Source organism: Chrysochloris asiatica, unplaced genomic scaffold (assembly GCF_000296735.1).
Source record: "Chrysochloris asiatica unplaced genomic scaffold, ChrAsi1.0 scaffold00151, whole genome shotgun sequence".
Taxonomy (NCBI): domain Eukaryota; kingdom Metazoa; phylum Chordata; class Mammalia; order Afrosoricida; family Chrysochloridae; genus Chrysochloris; species Chrysochloris asiatica.
This window is the reverse complement of record NW_006408669.1, coordinates 7969342-7982397: the sequence shown is the minus strand read 5'-3', so window position 1 is coordinate 7982397 and position 13056 is coordinate 7969342. Positions and strand designations below refer to the sequence as shown.

The 13056-nt window shown below is 39.1% G+C and overlaps 1 pseudogene; it reads left to right on the top strand.

The window, feature by feature from the left end:
• Positions 1 to 11404: 11404 nt before the first annotated feature.
• Positions 11405 to 12145, top strand: LOC102828333 (annotated as a pseudogene).
• Positions 12146 to 13056: the final 911 nt, after the last annotated feature.

The following is a 13056-nucleotide window of genomic DNA, read 5'->3' as shown; positions in this document are numbered from 1 at the left end:
TGTGGCCATTGACTCTACCATAGCTTGGGTTTAGCACACCTTAGTCTTGAGAGATTTAACTAATGCAATATATCACTTGATATCTTGACTGCTGTTTCCATGAGCATTGATTGTCAATTCAAGCAAATTGAAGTCTTTGTTGACTTCAGTCTTTTCTCCATTTATCGTGATGTCATTTATTGGTCCAATTATGGAAAGTGTCATTTTCCTTATACTGAACCACAATCCATACTGAAGGCTACAATCTTTTATCCTCATCAATATTTCATGTCCTCTTCACTTTCAGCAAGGAAGGTTGTGTCATTAGCTTAATGCTATTTTTTGATGACTCTTCCTCCTATCCTGATACCAAATTCTTCTTCATAAAATCCAGCTTCTCAGATTATTTGTTATGCATGCAAATTGAATAAATATAGTAAAAGGATACAACCCTGACACACCTTTCCTGATTTTAATCATTCTGTATCCCTTTGTTCTGTTATAATGACTGCCTCTTGATATGTGGACACAGATTCCTCATGAGTACAATTAAGTGTTCTGGAATATTCATTCTTCATAATGCTATCCATAGTGTGTTATGATCCACACAGTTGGATACCTATGCATAGTCAATAAACCACAGTATACATTTTTCTAGTTTTCTCTTCTTTCAACTAAGATCTATATGAGGTCAGTAATGACATTCTTCATTATACATCCTCTTCTAAATCCAGCTTCAATGTCTGTTAGCTCTCTGTATTCATTCTTTAATTATCTTCATCAAAATTTTAACTGCACATGATATTAATGATATCATTTGATGATTTCTGCATTCTGTTGGCAGACCTTTCTCTGGAACAGCTACATATATGGATTTCATTAAATCAGTTGGCCAAGTAATTATCCTTCAAATTTCTTAACATAGATGAGTGAGTGCCTCCTGTGCTATATAAATTTATTGCAACATTTCCATTTGTATTCTGTCCGTTTCTAGAGCCTTGTTTTTCACTAATGTCATCATTGTAGCTTGGACTTCTTCCTTTAGTTCTATCTGTTCTTCATCATATGCTACCTGTTGAAATAACTGAACAGCGATCATTTCTCTTTAGTACAGTGATTCTAAATCCTTCCAGCTTCCTTGGAGGTTTTCTGCATCATTCAATATTTTACCCAAAGAATCCTCCAATATTTCAAGTTAAGGCTTGAATTTTTAATTCACTTGTCTCAGCTTGAAAAATGCTGAGGGTGTTCTTCACTTTGGGTTTTCAAATAGCAGATCTTTGCATTGGGGTATCTGACTTTATCTCTGGAGCTGCCCTGGGAAAATCTGGTTTGGCATTTCTATTTCCTCAGTTCTTCCTGTTGCTTTAGCTTCTACAAGTTGTTTTTTGTTGTTAAGTGGCAGTGAGTCAGTTTTGACTCATAGCAACCCTTTAGAGGTTTCCCGAGGAACAGCTGGTAGGCTGCAATCACCCACCTTGTGATTAGTAGTCCAGTGCTTATCCTACAGCACCACACCAGCAGTCCTAGCTTCTCTATAATCAAAAGCAAGTTTCAAAGTCTCTTCTGACACCCACTGTGGTCATCTCTTTCTTTTCCTGTGCTTTTAATGACTTTTTGCTTTCTTCATCCATGATGTTCTTGATGGCATCCCACCACACTTCCAGTCTTCAGTCATTAGCATCTACAGAATCAAATCTGTCCTTGAGATGGCCTCTAAATTCAAGTGGGATATATTCAGTGTCATATTTTGGCAATAGTGAAGTTGTTTTAATTTTCTTCAGGTTCAGCCTGAACTTGCATTTGAACAGTTGATAGTCTGTTCCACAATCTGCCTCTGATAAAGTCCAAGTATATAGTAACCTTTTATGTGCTGTAAAAAGGTATTTGCAATGAATGGGACCTTGGTCTTCCAGAACTCTATCATAAAATCTCTTGCAGTATTTTGTATCACCAGGGTAACATTTTCCAACTATAGTCCCTTCCTCCTTTTTGGTTCCAATGCTTACATTCCAAACACCAGTAATTACCAGGGCATCTTGATTGCATGTGTGATCAATTTCAGACTGAAGAAGTTGGTAGAATTCCTCAGTTCCATCATTCATTGACTTAGTGGTTGATGCATAAACATGAATTATAGTGGTATTCACTGGTATTCCTTGCGTGGCACTCTAGGATAAGCAATGAACTGCTAACCACAAGGTCAGCAGTTCAAACCCACCAGCTGCTTATCAGAAACCTTATACAGGGTACCTATGACTCTGAATTGACTCAACTACATTTAACAAAATAATAACTCGTTTTCTTTGTAGACATGTAGATATTATCCTATCACAAACCTCATTGTACTTCAACATGAATCTAGAAATATTCTTTCTGATGAGGAATGTGATAGTTTTCTGCTTTAATTTGCTGTTCTCATCATATTAAGCCTTAAGACTGTCTGATTCAAAATGGCCGATACCAGTCCATTTTAGCTCACATGTAAGGAGCTCTGGTAGCGTACTGGTTACGAATCGGGCTGCGAACCTTAAGGTCAGCGGTTCGAAACTACCAGCCGCTCCGCAGGAGAAAGATGAGGCTTTCTACTCCCATAAAGATTTATACCCTTGGAAACCCTGTACAGGGTCGCTATGGGTCGGAACCGACTCGACGGCACTTAACAACAACAACATCAATCTATGTGTTTCAATTCGGTTTTGAAAACTTCCCATTTTATAGATTCATACTTTGGACACTGCATGTTCTGATAATTAATGGATGTCTGCAGCTGTTCCTTCTCATTTTGCATTGTGCCACATCAGCAACTGAAGGTTCGGAAAGTTCTACTACATCCACATCATTAAGGTCCTTTCTACTTTGAGAAGGTTGCTGTTGCCCAGTCATATTGTGGATGCCTTCCAAACTGAGGAGTGTATCTTCTGGTTTTCTATGAGACAGTGCGCCTCGGCTATTCATGGGTTTTCTGTGGCTAACCTACTAAACAGCCTACCTCTCCCTCCTATGTTGTCTCATTCTTGAAGATCAGCTGAATACAGTCTACTATGGATGGCTGCTTGTATTTAAATATTGGTAGCCTAGCTTCCGGCATCACAGCAACATACAAGCCACCACAGTATGACAAACTGGCATATGAGTGTCAGATACAATGTCAGAACAAATCACACAGAAATAATGGGAGAACTAATAGTATCATAAAAACTACTATGTGTGTTCACCTCTCGCAAAATCAATTCTAAATTAACAAGGGAGATGAAAATCAACTATAGTCAAATTTACTCCTAAACATTCTTGTGAAAGCAGCTGTAGAGGGCCTGTAATTATTTTTCAATGAGGAAAACCAAGAATGTCTTACAATGTCTTGAATCTTTACTCTGAAGTATATATCATATATAGTATAAAGTACTGAATGTCCATACTAGCTATTTCATGAAATAAAAATAAAAGAAAACAGGGTTTGGGGCTTAGGGGACATTAAGCTTCTGTTCTAGGTGATGGGAAAATTCAGGACCAGGTAACAGTAAAGGCTGAACAACATACCATTGAATTGTGCAAGTGAAGTTAGCTGAGATGGGAAATGCTGCTGTCTGTATTTTCACCATAATTAACAATTTTTTAAAGGAGGGTTTCATTATCTGCATTTAATGCAATGTGGCTAGAAGTGAATGATTACATTTCTCTTTTTTCTTTGATTTCTTGGATCACACACACTAAGGAATAATTGGAAATAGAGAAAACATATTACACAAATTATTTTCAATTGTGAAAAGGTTTAGAAAAACTCAAACTTACAATTAAAAAACTTCAGGGTGTTCTGTAATGATTTTTGTGTCTACCCTTTTCAATTTTCCAGTTTTCTTTCTGTATTTTGAGGTCAATATATTTTGTTTCAGAATGAAATATTTTCAGAGAGCTTTGAAAAATGCCAAAGCCCAAAGGCATCTTACCTGACAGATAAAAGAGCCTAGAGTCCAAGGCAGCCCACATCCGGAACAATCACAAAATTCACAGTTTCTTTGTTTGAACATCTACTGTAGCACAATAAAAATGTACATATCTTAAATAGTGAAATTAAATACAATGGTTTGGGATGGTAAACATAGGGGCGGTCATGCTTTTCTTATATTTCTCTCTGGCTTTCTCCCTCTTCTTCTCTCAACTCTCCTTCATGCTTTGCAGCTTGGCTTATACAATGAATGATTGCAGGGGTTTGAAGAAAGGTGGAGAAAGATCACAACTAAATGGGTGGTAACTTGTGTGGTGCCGTGGGTTAAGGTGTTGGACTACAAAGTCAGTTTGAACTGAAAGGTCAGCTGTTGAAGGTCACCAGTCACCAGTCATTCCTTGGAAACTCTATACAGGCTCGCTGTGAGTCAACCTATTTAGTGTCACTTAACAACAGCAACACCAGTAATATTTCATTGAAAAAAAAAAAAAAGAAGAAGCTTCCTTTTCATACTGGCATAAAAGGAAAAATAAAATGATAGCACTGTTTTTTTATTAGGATAGTTAGCACTATTGACGATGAAAGCACACATTAAAGGGATAAAGGCAGGAAATGCTGAGTATTTTTGAAGACTAACAAGTAGGCAAATCTCGTGCACAAATTTACTTTAATGTGTTTGTTTAAAAGCAAATATGTCACTTTGAGGACTAAGGTGTGTCTGACCAAGACATAATATTTTCAATCACCTTATATGCATGGAGTCCTGGTGTGTAGCTGTGGGTTAATGCACCAGACTACAAAACCAGTTGAACTGCAGGGTCGGCAGTTCAAGCTCATCATCTGCTCCTCGGAAACCCTATGTAGAGTCGCTATGGGTCGGAATCAACTTGACAGTACTTAACAACATATGCATTCAAAAGCTGTACAATGAATAAGAAATGCCAAAGAAAGAATTAATGCCTTTGGATTATGGTATTGGTGAAGAATATCAGATTGCCAAAAGAATAAACACAACTCTTCTGGAAGAAGTAAAGCCAGAATGCTCCTTAGAAGGGAGAACGGTGAGACTCTGTCTTCTCTACTTTGAAGATGTAATCAGACAACAGGTCCCTGTGAACAAACATGGTGCTTGGTAAATAGAGGATGGAGGGGGGAGGGGGAGGAGCCTCAAGGATATGTACTGACACAGTGGCTTCAACAATGAGATCAAACAGTAATAACTGAGGAAGATGCTAGACTGGGTGATGTTCATTCTGCTCTGCATCGGGTCACTATGAATCAAAGCTGACAATGGTACCTAACAACAACAACAGCAAAGAGGCCAGAGTATTCTCAGGAAAATAGCAAGTGAAAAGGTTGAGGAAAAAGAGACAAGGATTAAGATCACGTGGAGAAATATTTTACGAATTATTCCACAATTTGCCAAGTGGCAGCATCGATGGACTCAAGTGTGGCAACAGTAGTGAGGTTGGCCCAGGATAGGGCAGTGTTTCATTCTGCTGTGCATAAGGTCGCTATGGGTCGGTACGGACTCGATGGCACCTAACAACAACAACAACAATTTAGAGGTAAATTAAGAAAAATGTTTTTAATTGTCTCTCCTCCTGTCTTTAAACCAACTCCAATTGCTAGCTTACAGTTTGATGATTTTATTAATACCAGTAATTGCTACTTTTCTGTATTTCCCATTCCACATAGCCTTTCCTTCAAAGATGCCTTATTAATGTCAAATCTCATTTCCACATGAGTCACTCTACTCATTCAATGGTGTTTGCTTTGGGGCTTTTTTTGCAACTTGCAAGAGAATGATCCTGTGTAGTACCAGAAAAAGAGAGGAGGAGATGTCATTGTCAGTGTGTGTTGAAAAATAAAATCTACAGACTATAGGCACCGTATCAGCTGCAACCAGTTCTGCTAATACTGAAGCCCTGGTGTGCAGCTGAGGGTGAATGCACTGGACTGCAAAGTTGGTTTGAGTCATGAGGTCAGTGGTTCAATCTCAGCAGTCACTCTTTGAAAACCTTATACAAAGTTGCTATGGATTAGATCTGACACAATGGCACTTAACAACAGGAACAGAAAATCAAAGGAGTTAACCATTACCCTTTCAAAAAACCTTTCATACTTTTTGTAACGGCAACCTGTAACCTTATTTAAGAGGCAAAAACATTTTATTTTTATTTTTGATAAACTATAACTCTAAAGTTGAGTTCAAAGACAGTAGTCCTTAGACTTTTTCATTTAAATCATGGTTATCTGCTTGGGATGTTAAAGGAAGTTGCTTCTTTTGTTTTTCTCTCTTTTTGAAAAGGGGACAAAAGACTCATTCTCACTTGTCCTCTAACTGCTATCTGACCAAATTAGAGTGTTGCTCCATAAAGGGAGGATGGCCAGATTTTGTCTTGCTTACTTTAAACATATCATCGAGAAAGATCAAACAATGGAAAATAGCATGCTGTGTAGTAAAGCAGAGGCCTAAGAAAAAGGAGGCAAAATAAACGGACCCAACAGCTGTAAGTATAGACTGAGGCAAAGCAACCACTGTGGAAACCTCCCAGAGCCTGGCCATCTTCATTTCTCCTACTATAAGTCAGTCCTGATTCAGAGCTGACTGACACCAACTTCCAGCAACATAATAGTTGTTGTTAAATGCCATCGAATCAGTTCTGACCCATAGCAACTTTGTATAGGGTTTCCAAGGAGTGGCTGGTGAGCTTGAACCGCCAACCTTGCAGTTCACACCAATTTTGCAGTCCAGTGCATTAATCCACAGTGCACACCACCTCCAACAACCTAATTATGGGGTCTTATTACAGGATAGTCATGTTATTAGATGCTTGCGTATTTAGATTTTTGTTTTATTTTTCTACCAACTTTATTAGAATCCTGGTGTGATGCTGTAGAATAAGCACCTTACTAACTACAAGGTCAGTTGTTCAAATCCACCAGCCATGCCTTGAAATACCTATTCAGGATCTCAATGAGTCAGAACCAACTCAATGACATGTAACAGCAACAACGAACCAACTTTATAGATTAAGTTTTAATATTACCATTTTATGAAGAACTAAGTTAATGTTTAGAGATTGGATGACTTGCCAAATGTTACACAGTAAATGTAGAACTGTCATTAAAATTCACCATTTATAATCCCTTTGCTACTGCTTATAAAATGTTTCATTCATATGAATAAAATGTAACCTACCTGGCATGGTACTGTGGGTTAATGTGCTGGACTGCAAAGTCGGTGTGAACCATAAAGTTGCCAGTTCAAGTTCACCAGCTGCTCCTCAGAAACCTTATACTGTGCCACTTCAGGTCTGAACCAACTCAATGGCACTTAACAACAACAACCTACTCTCAATGGCACACATTGATTACAACATAGTCTTGTAAAAGCTTTGTGTACAATTTGGGCTTCCTGTAACCATCGTATACTTTACCTTTGGCACAAGCACAGGACTTAGATCATATTTTCAATAATTTCCACATCATTTTGGAGCTCTATGATTCTCCTATCTGTCTGTCTAACATGTCATCAGATAATGTGATAACTTATAGCTCCAACTAACTCCACACATATTGTTTGATTAGATACTCCATGTCCAATCAGAATATTAGATCTATGTGAAAATGTGATCTGCTTCATGTTCCGGTCTACAAAGCTTACCACAGTACAAAATTTGGAATCTAGATGTGGTCATTCATTTACTGTGGCCAAGTTACACTTTGAGTTGAATTATCAAATATACTGTACTTGTTCAACTTGTGCAGATTAAACAAAGGTGATACATGTTTGAAAATGGAGGATATGGAATCATGCTGAGTCCAAAGTTCGGCTCTCCATCATTAACTGCATAACCTTATGAAGAGCACTCAAATACCCAATGAATAGAGATAATTATAATACATACCTCAAATCCTGATTGACCAGTCTTAAGATAATCCATTATAAATAAGGTATTGAAAAAAGAAACCATGGTTGTGTAGTGGTCAATGTGCTTGGCCAATGTGCTTGGTTGCTACCTGATAGATTGGGGTTTGAGTTAACCTATTTTTTTTTATTTAGTTTGTTGTTGTTGTTTTTAAGAAGAATATCAGACTCCCAACAGCCATACCACCCTGAATGTGCCCAATCTCATCTGACCTTGGAAGCTAAGCAGGGTTGGGCCTGTTTAGTACCTAGATGGCAATACTGGGTGCTGTAGGCTTTAGGAGTCCTGGTGTAGTGATGCTGATTAATGTGCTGGACAGCAAAGTCCTTCTGAACTGCAAGGTCAGTTGTTCAAGCTCACCAGCCACTCCTCAGAAAGCCTATACTGGGTCACTATGGGTTGGAACTGACTCAACAGCACTTAACAAAACAACTCATACCAGAGGTTCTGGCATGACTCTGCATATGGGTGGTATAACCCACCACCTGCTCTTTGGGAGCCTTATATAGAGTCATTATGAGTTAAAACCACTTCAAAGACAGTGAACAACAACAAGAAGTTATTATGAAATAACTTTTCAAGTCCAATATTTGATTGTTGTTGTTGTTAAGTACCATGAAGTCAGTTCTGACTCATAGTGACCCTGCAAAGGATTTCCGACGCTGCAAATCTTTACAGGAGCAGAAAACCTCATCTTTCTCCCACAGAAGAGCTGGTAATTTCGAATTGCCTACCTTGAGGTTAGGAGCCTGATTTGTAACCACTACACTACCAGAGCTCCTTAATATTTGATTATATATTTCTAAAAATATGCTTTAGGATGTATAGCTGGTCACAGATATGCTTGCCTTTTCTACGGAAACATTTATCCTAAGTAGTTCAGAAGGCTTCCAAAAACAATAGTGTATAAAAACTCAGTGCTTTATATTTATTTTTCAGAGAACTTCTTTGATTTTTGTACAAATTTCTTTGCAGGAAGACAGAGCTTATTTGCTTCAAGTATTTTATGACCTAACTTGTGATGCACTGAAGTTATATAGAACATGTATGTTGAAGAATCATATCTCCCATTGATACGTATACCAAAGGTAAGCAATTAAGTTTAAATCGAGTTACCACATTTCTTCCTGTTCACTGTCATATGGTTTTGCTACTGCAGACATCTACTACACAACCCTTTAAACTTTCTATGCAGGCAAAAAAAACTGGAAACCTGTGTTACTATGGCAATGAGGGTTTGCCTCCATTGTTTTTCTGTGTCAGTCTTCTCAGCAGTGTTAGCCTGGCTGGTGAGTGCTAACCAGTAGGGGAGTTAAAACCAGCATACCTTTGCAAAGCTTTAGAATGTGAATCCTGGGATGGAACTGCTCAGACGGAAAAGGCCCATTTCCATGGCAACAGGAGCAGCTCCTATTGTTTCAGTTTGTCACTCATCACAGCAATGTTTGCCTTGGGAGACTGTGCTAAGCATTGAGCAGCATTTTATTGTGGATTCAAGAGATTGGATGGCAAGGCTGCTATGGTTACCAGGCTTTTTGTCTTAGGGGAGACCCTGAAATAAAGTAATCTCACTGATTTCAATAGAAATTGTAAATAACTAGATGTGGAATAAAAAGAAAAGAAGTTGTGATAACTAACAACTCCCTCCTGGGACCATGATAGCCAAATATGGCTTCCCTTTCTTTGTTTTTTGGTCAAAAGTGATGGTGGGTTATTCAGAAATGAAAAGTGAAGAAGGTTGTTTTATTGTTGTTAAGTTCTGTCTAGTCAGTTCCAACCCATGGTGACCCTGTATAGGGTTTTCGACGACTGACCGGTGAACTTGAACCACCGACCTTGTGGTTCAAACTGACTTTGCAGTCCAAGCACATTAACCCACAGTGCCATACCAGGTTTAAAACAGGTAATGAAGAGAGGGTGAAATGATCCTTTACCATTTATTTTACCATTAAGCAGAAAAGAAAGAATTATTCAAGCAATAATATGTAGTAAAAGCTAATGTATTCAAAGTACCAGTCTGAATAGTCCTTAATTTAAATGCATTTTCTCCCCACCATTATAAAAATAACACATTTTCCCAGCCATACAATTACTCTTTTCTGTGGAACATTAATCATTTAGGGTGATAATGGGACATACAGGAAACCAGGAAACAGAAACACTCCTAGCTATTAACATCATTGTTGTTCTAACTCAGAGCGACATGTGGTTCAAATTGACCTTTCAGTCCAGAGTTGGTACTGACCTTTCAGTTAGATGTTTATCCTACAGCACCACACCCTTCTTAAAAATGAAATTATACTCTGTCAAGATTGATCCAAACTAAGAGACAGCCATTTAAGACTTTATAGGTAAGCCCCTAGCCAAAACTACATCATTTTCTCCATTTATATGGTTACTGTACGTCCGGTTCCTAAACCATCCTCACAATTTTCTTTGTGTTTGAGCTAGTTGTTGTTGTCACTATATCAATCCATTTTCTTGGGAGTCTTCCTCTTTTTTTGCTGACCTTCCACTTTTCCAAGCATGATGTCCTTCTTCAGGCACTGATCCTTCTTTACAACATGGCCAAAGAACTAGAAACTAAGTTTCATCATCCTGGCTTCTAAGGAACAGTCTGGCTGCATTTCTGTTTAGTATCTACATCTTATATCTCTTTAGTATCTGCACAGTTAATGACAATTAGCACACATTTATTTCATAGAAAAGTATTTAAAACATAGGAAATTGCTATCCAAACACTCAATGATGAACAGTTGAAACTTTCTGTTGTTTTTAAGCTTCCATCTTATGCTTCTCTTATATCAGATATTATCTGATAAATATCAATATAAGGGCTCTATTTACATTATTACATTTAAATTTCACTACAGATTCTAAGGAAGTTACACAACTGATTAACTGAAGTATTTGTAAATTAGACCACGAGTTCTATTATTCAGTTCTATGATAGACATGCATACAAAGTTTCTTTAACTAAAATGCTGTCTATTCTGCATGGAATTTTTTCTTAGCACCTATAATTATCATGGAGTCTCTAGGTGGCATAAATGTGTACTCAACTATTTGCCAAAAGGCTCTTTTTGAACACACCAGAGGCAACTTGGAGGTGATAGGTTTGCAAAAGCTCACAGCCTTGAAAACCCTACAGAACAGTTTTACACTGAACTAAGGGAGTTGCAAAGGGTCGAAATCCATTCTACAGCAATACTACCACCAGCATAATTACTATTTCTCCCCTAAAAGTTTGCCTCTTGTATGGTATGTATCTGGACTATATCTTGCAAACAAATCTATATTTCAAATTAAGTATTTCTTTAAAAATCAGAACCTTTATATCCATGTTATTGTTAAGTGGCACCAATTCCATTCCATATCACAGCTACCCTTTGTTAGTGATATCCTTCCCTGGTTTTGGTATGAGGGTTATGTTTACTTCATAAAAAGTATTAGGAAGGCTGGAAAGAGTTTACTTAGGGAAGGGCAAGGGCTTGTTGCTGGGTGTAGAACTTGTGGCTGCTTAGGTTGTTTGCTCCCAGGTCTCATGGCGGTCCGAGCGTCTTTCGAGAACAACTGTGACATCGGCTGCTTTGCTAAGCTCACCAACACCTACTGCCTGGTGGCCATCGGGGGATCGGAGAACTTCTACAGTGTGTTCGAGGGTGAGCTCGCCAATACCATCCCTGTGGTACACGCGTCCATCGCGGGCTGTCGGATCATCGGGCACATGTGTGTGGGGAACAGACATGGTCTCCTGGTACCCAACAACACTACTGACCAGGAACTGCAACACATTTGCAACTCCCTCCCAGATTCAGTGCAGATCCGTCGGGTGGAGGAACGACTCTCAGCCCTGGGCAATGTCACCACCTGCAATGACTATGTGGCCTTGGTCCACCCAGACCTGGACAGGGAGACGGAAGAAATCCTTGCTGATGTGCTCAAGGTGGAAGTCTTCAGACAGACTGTGGCGAACCAGGTGCTAGTAGGAAGTTACTCTGTCTTCAGCAATCAGGGAGGGCTGGTGCATCCCAAGACTTCAATTGACGATCAGGATGAGCTGTCCTCTCTCCTTCAGGTACCCCTTGTGGCGGGCACTGTGAACCGAGGCAGCGAGGTGATCGCCGCAGGGATGGTGGTAAACGACTGGTGTGCCTTCTTCTGTGGCCTGGACACTACCAGCATGGAGCTGTCTGTGGTGGAGAGTGTCTTCAAACTGAATGAAGCGCAGCCCAGCACCATTGCCACCAGCATGCGTGATTCCCTCATTGACAGCCTCACATGAGTCACCTGCTGTGCTGCTCCGTGGGCTCTTCGCTCCATGCCCCACCCAGTCTATCCCAGCTGCTGGCAGGGAGGCAACAGAGAGCTCACTGGGACTGTGTGGCTGGATGTCCAGCTCTTCTTCATCTGTGCCCATCTCCTGAACATACAGTTACCGTAAAAACTGCCATCTGGTGGCGGCTGTCAGGCCCTGTGACTGATTGACGACCCTGCTCTCTTGTGTCACTCTATTAAAGGACAGCTATCTCTGGCAAAAAAAAAAAAAAAAAAAAGTATTAGGAAGCTTTCCGTCCTCCTCTATATTCCGGAATAATTTGAGTAGAATTGGTGACAGCTCTTCCCTGAATGTTTGGTAGAACTCACCAGTGAAGCCATCTGGCTCCGGACTTATTTTGGTTGGGAGATTTTTGATGACCTGATCAATTTCTTCTTTTGTTATGGATCTGTTCAGGTTTTCTACTTCACTCTCTGTAAGTTTAGGTAGGTCGTCTTTTTCAAAAAATGTACCCATCTCCTCTAAGTTTTCAAATTTGTTGGAGTACAACTCTTCATAGTGTTCTATAATATCCTTTTGATTTTGTTTGGTTCTATCGTGACATCGCCCGTGTGGTTTCTAATGTGAGTTATTTGTGTCTTCTCCCTCTTTTCTTTAGGTTTGCCAATGGTTTGTCAATTTTATTAATCCTTTCAAAGAACCAGTTTCTTGTCCTTTTGATTCTTTCTACAGTTTTTTCTGTTATCCACCTCATTTATTTCTGCTCTTATCTTTATTATTTCTTTTCTTTTGGTGACTGTAGGTTCCCTCTGTTCGTCAGTTTCCAATTGTAGGAGATGTTGTGTTAATATGTTACTTTTGGTTCTTTTTTATTTTTGGATGTGAGCATTTATTGCAATAAATTGTCCTCTCAGCAC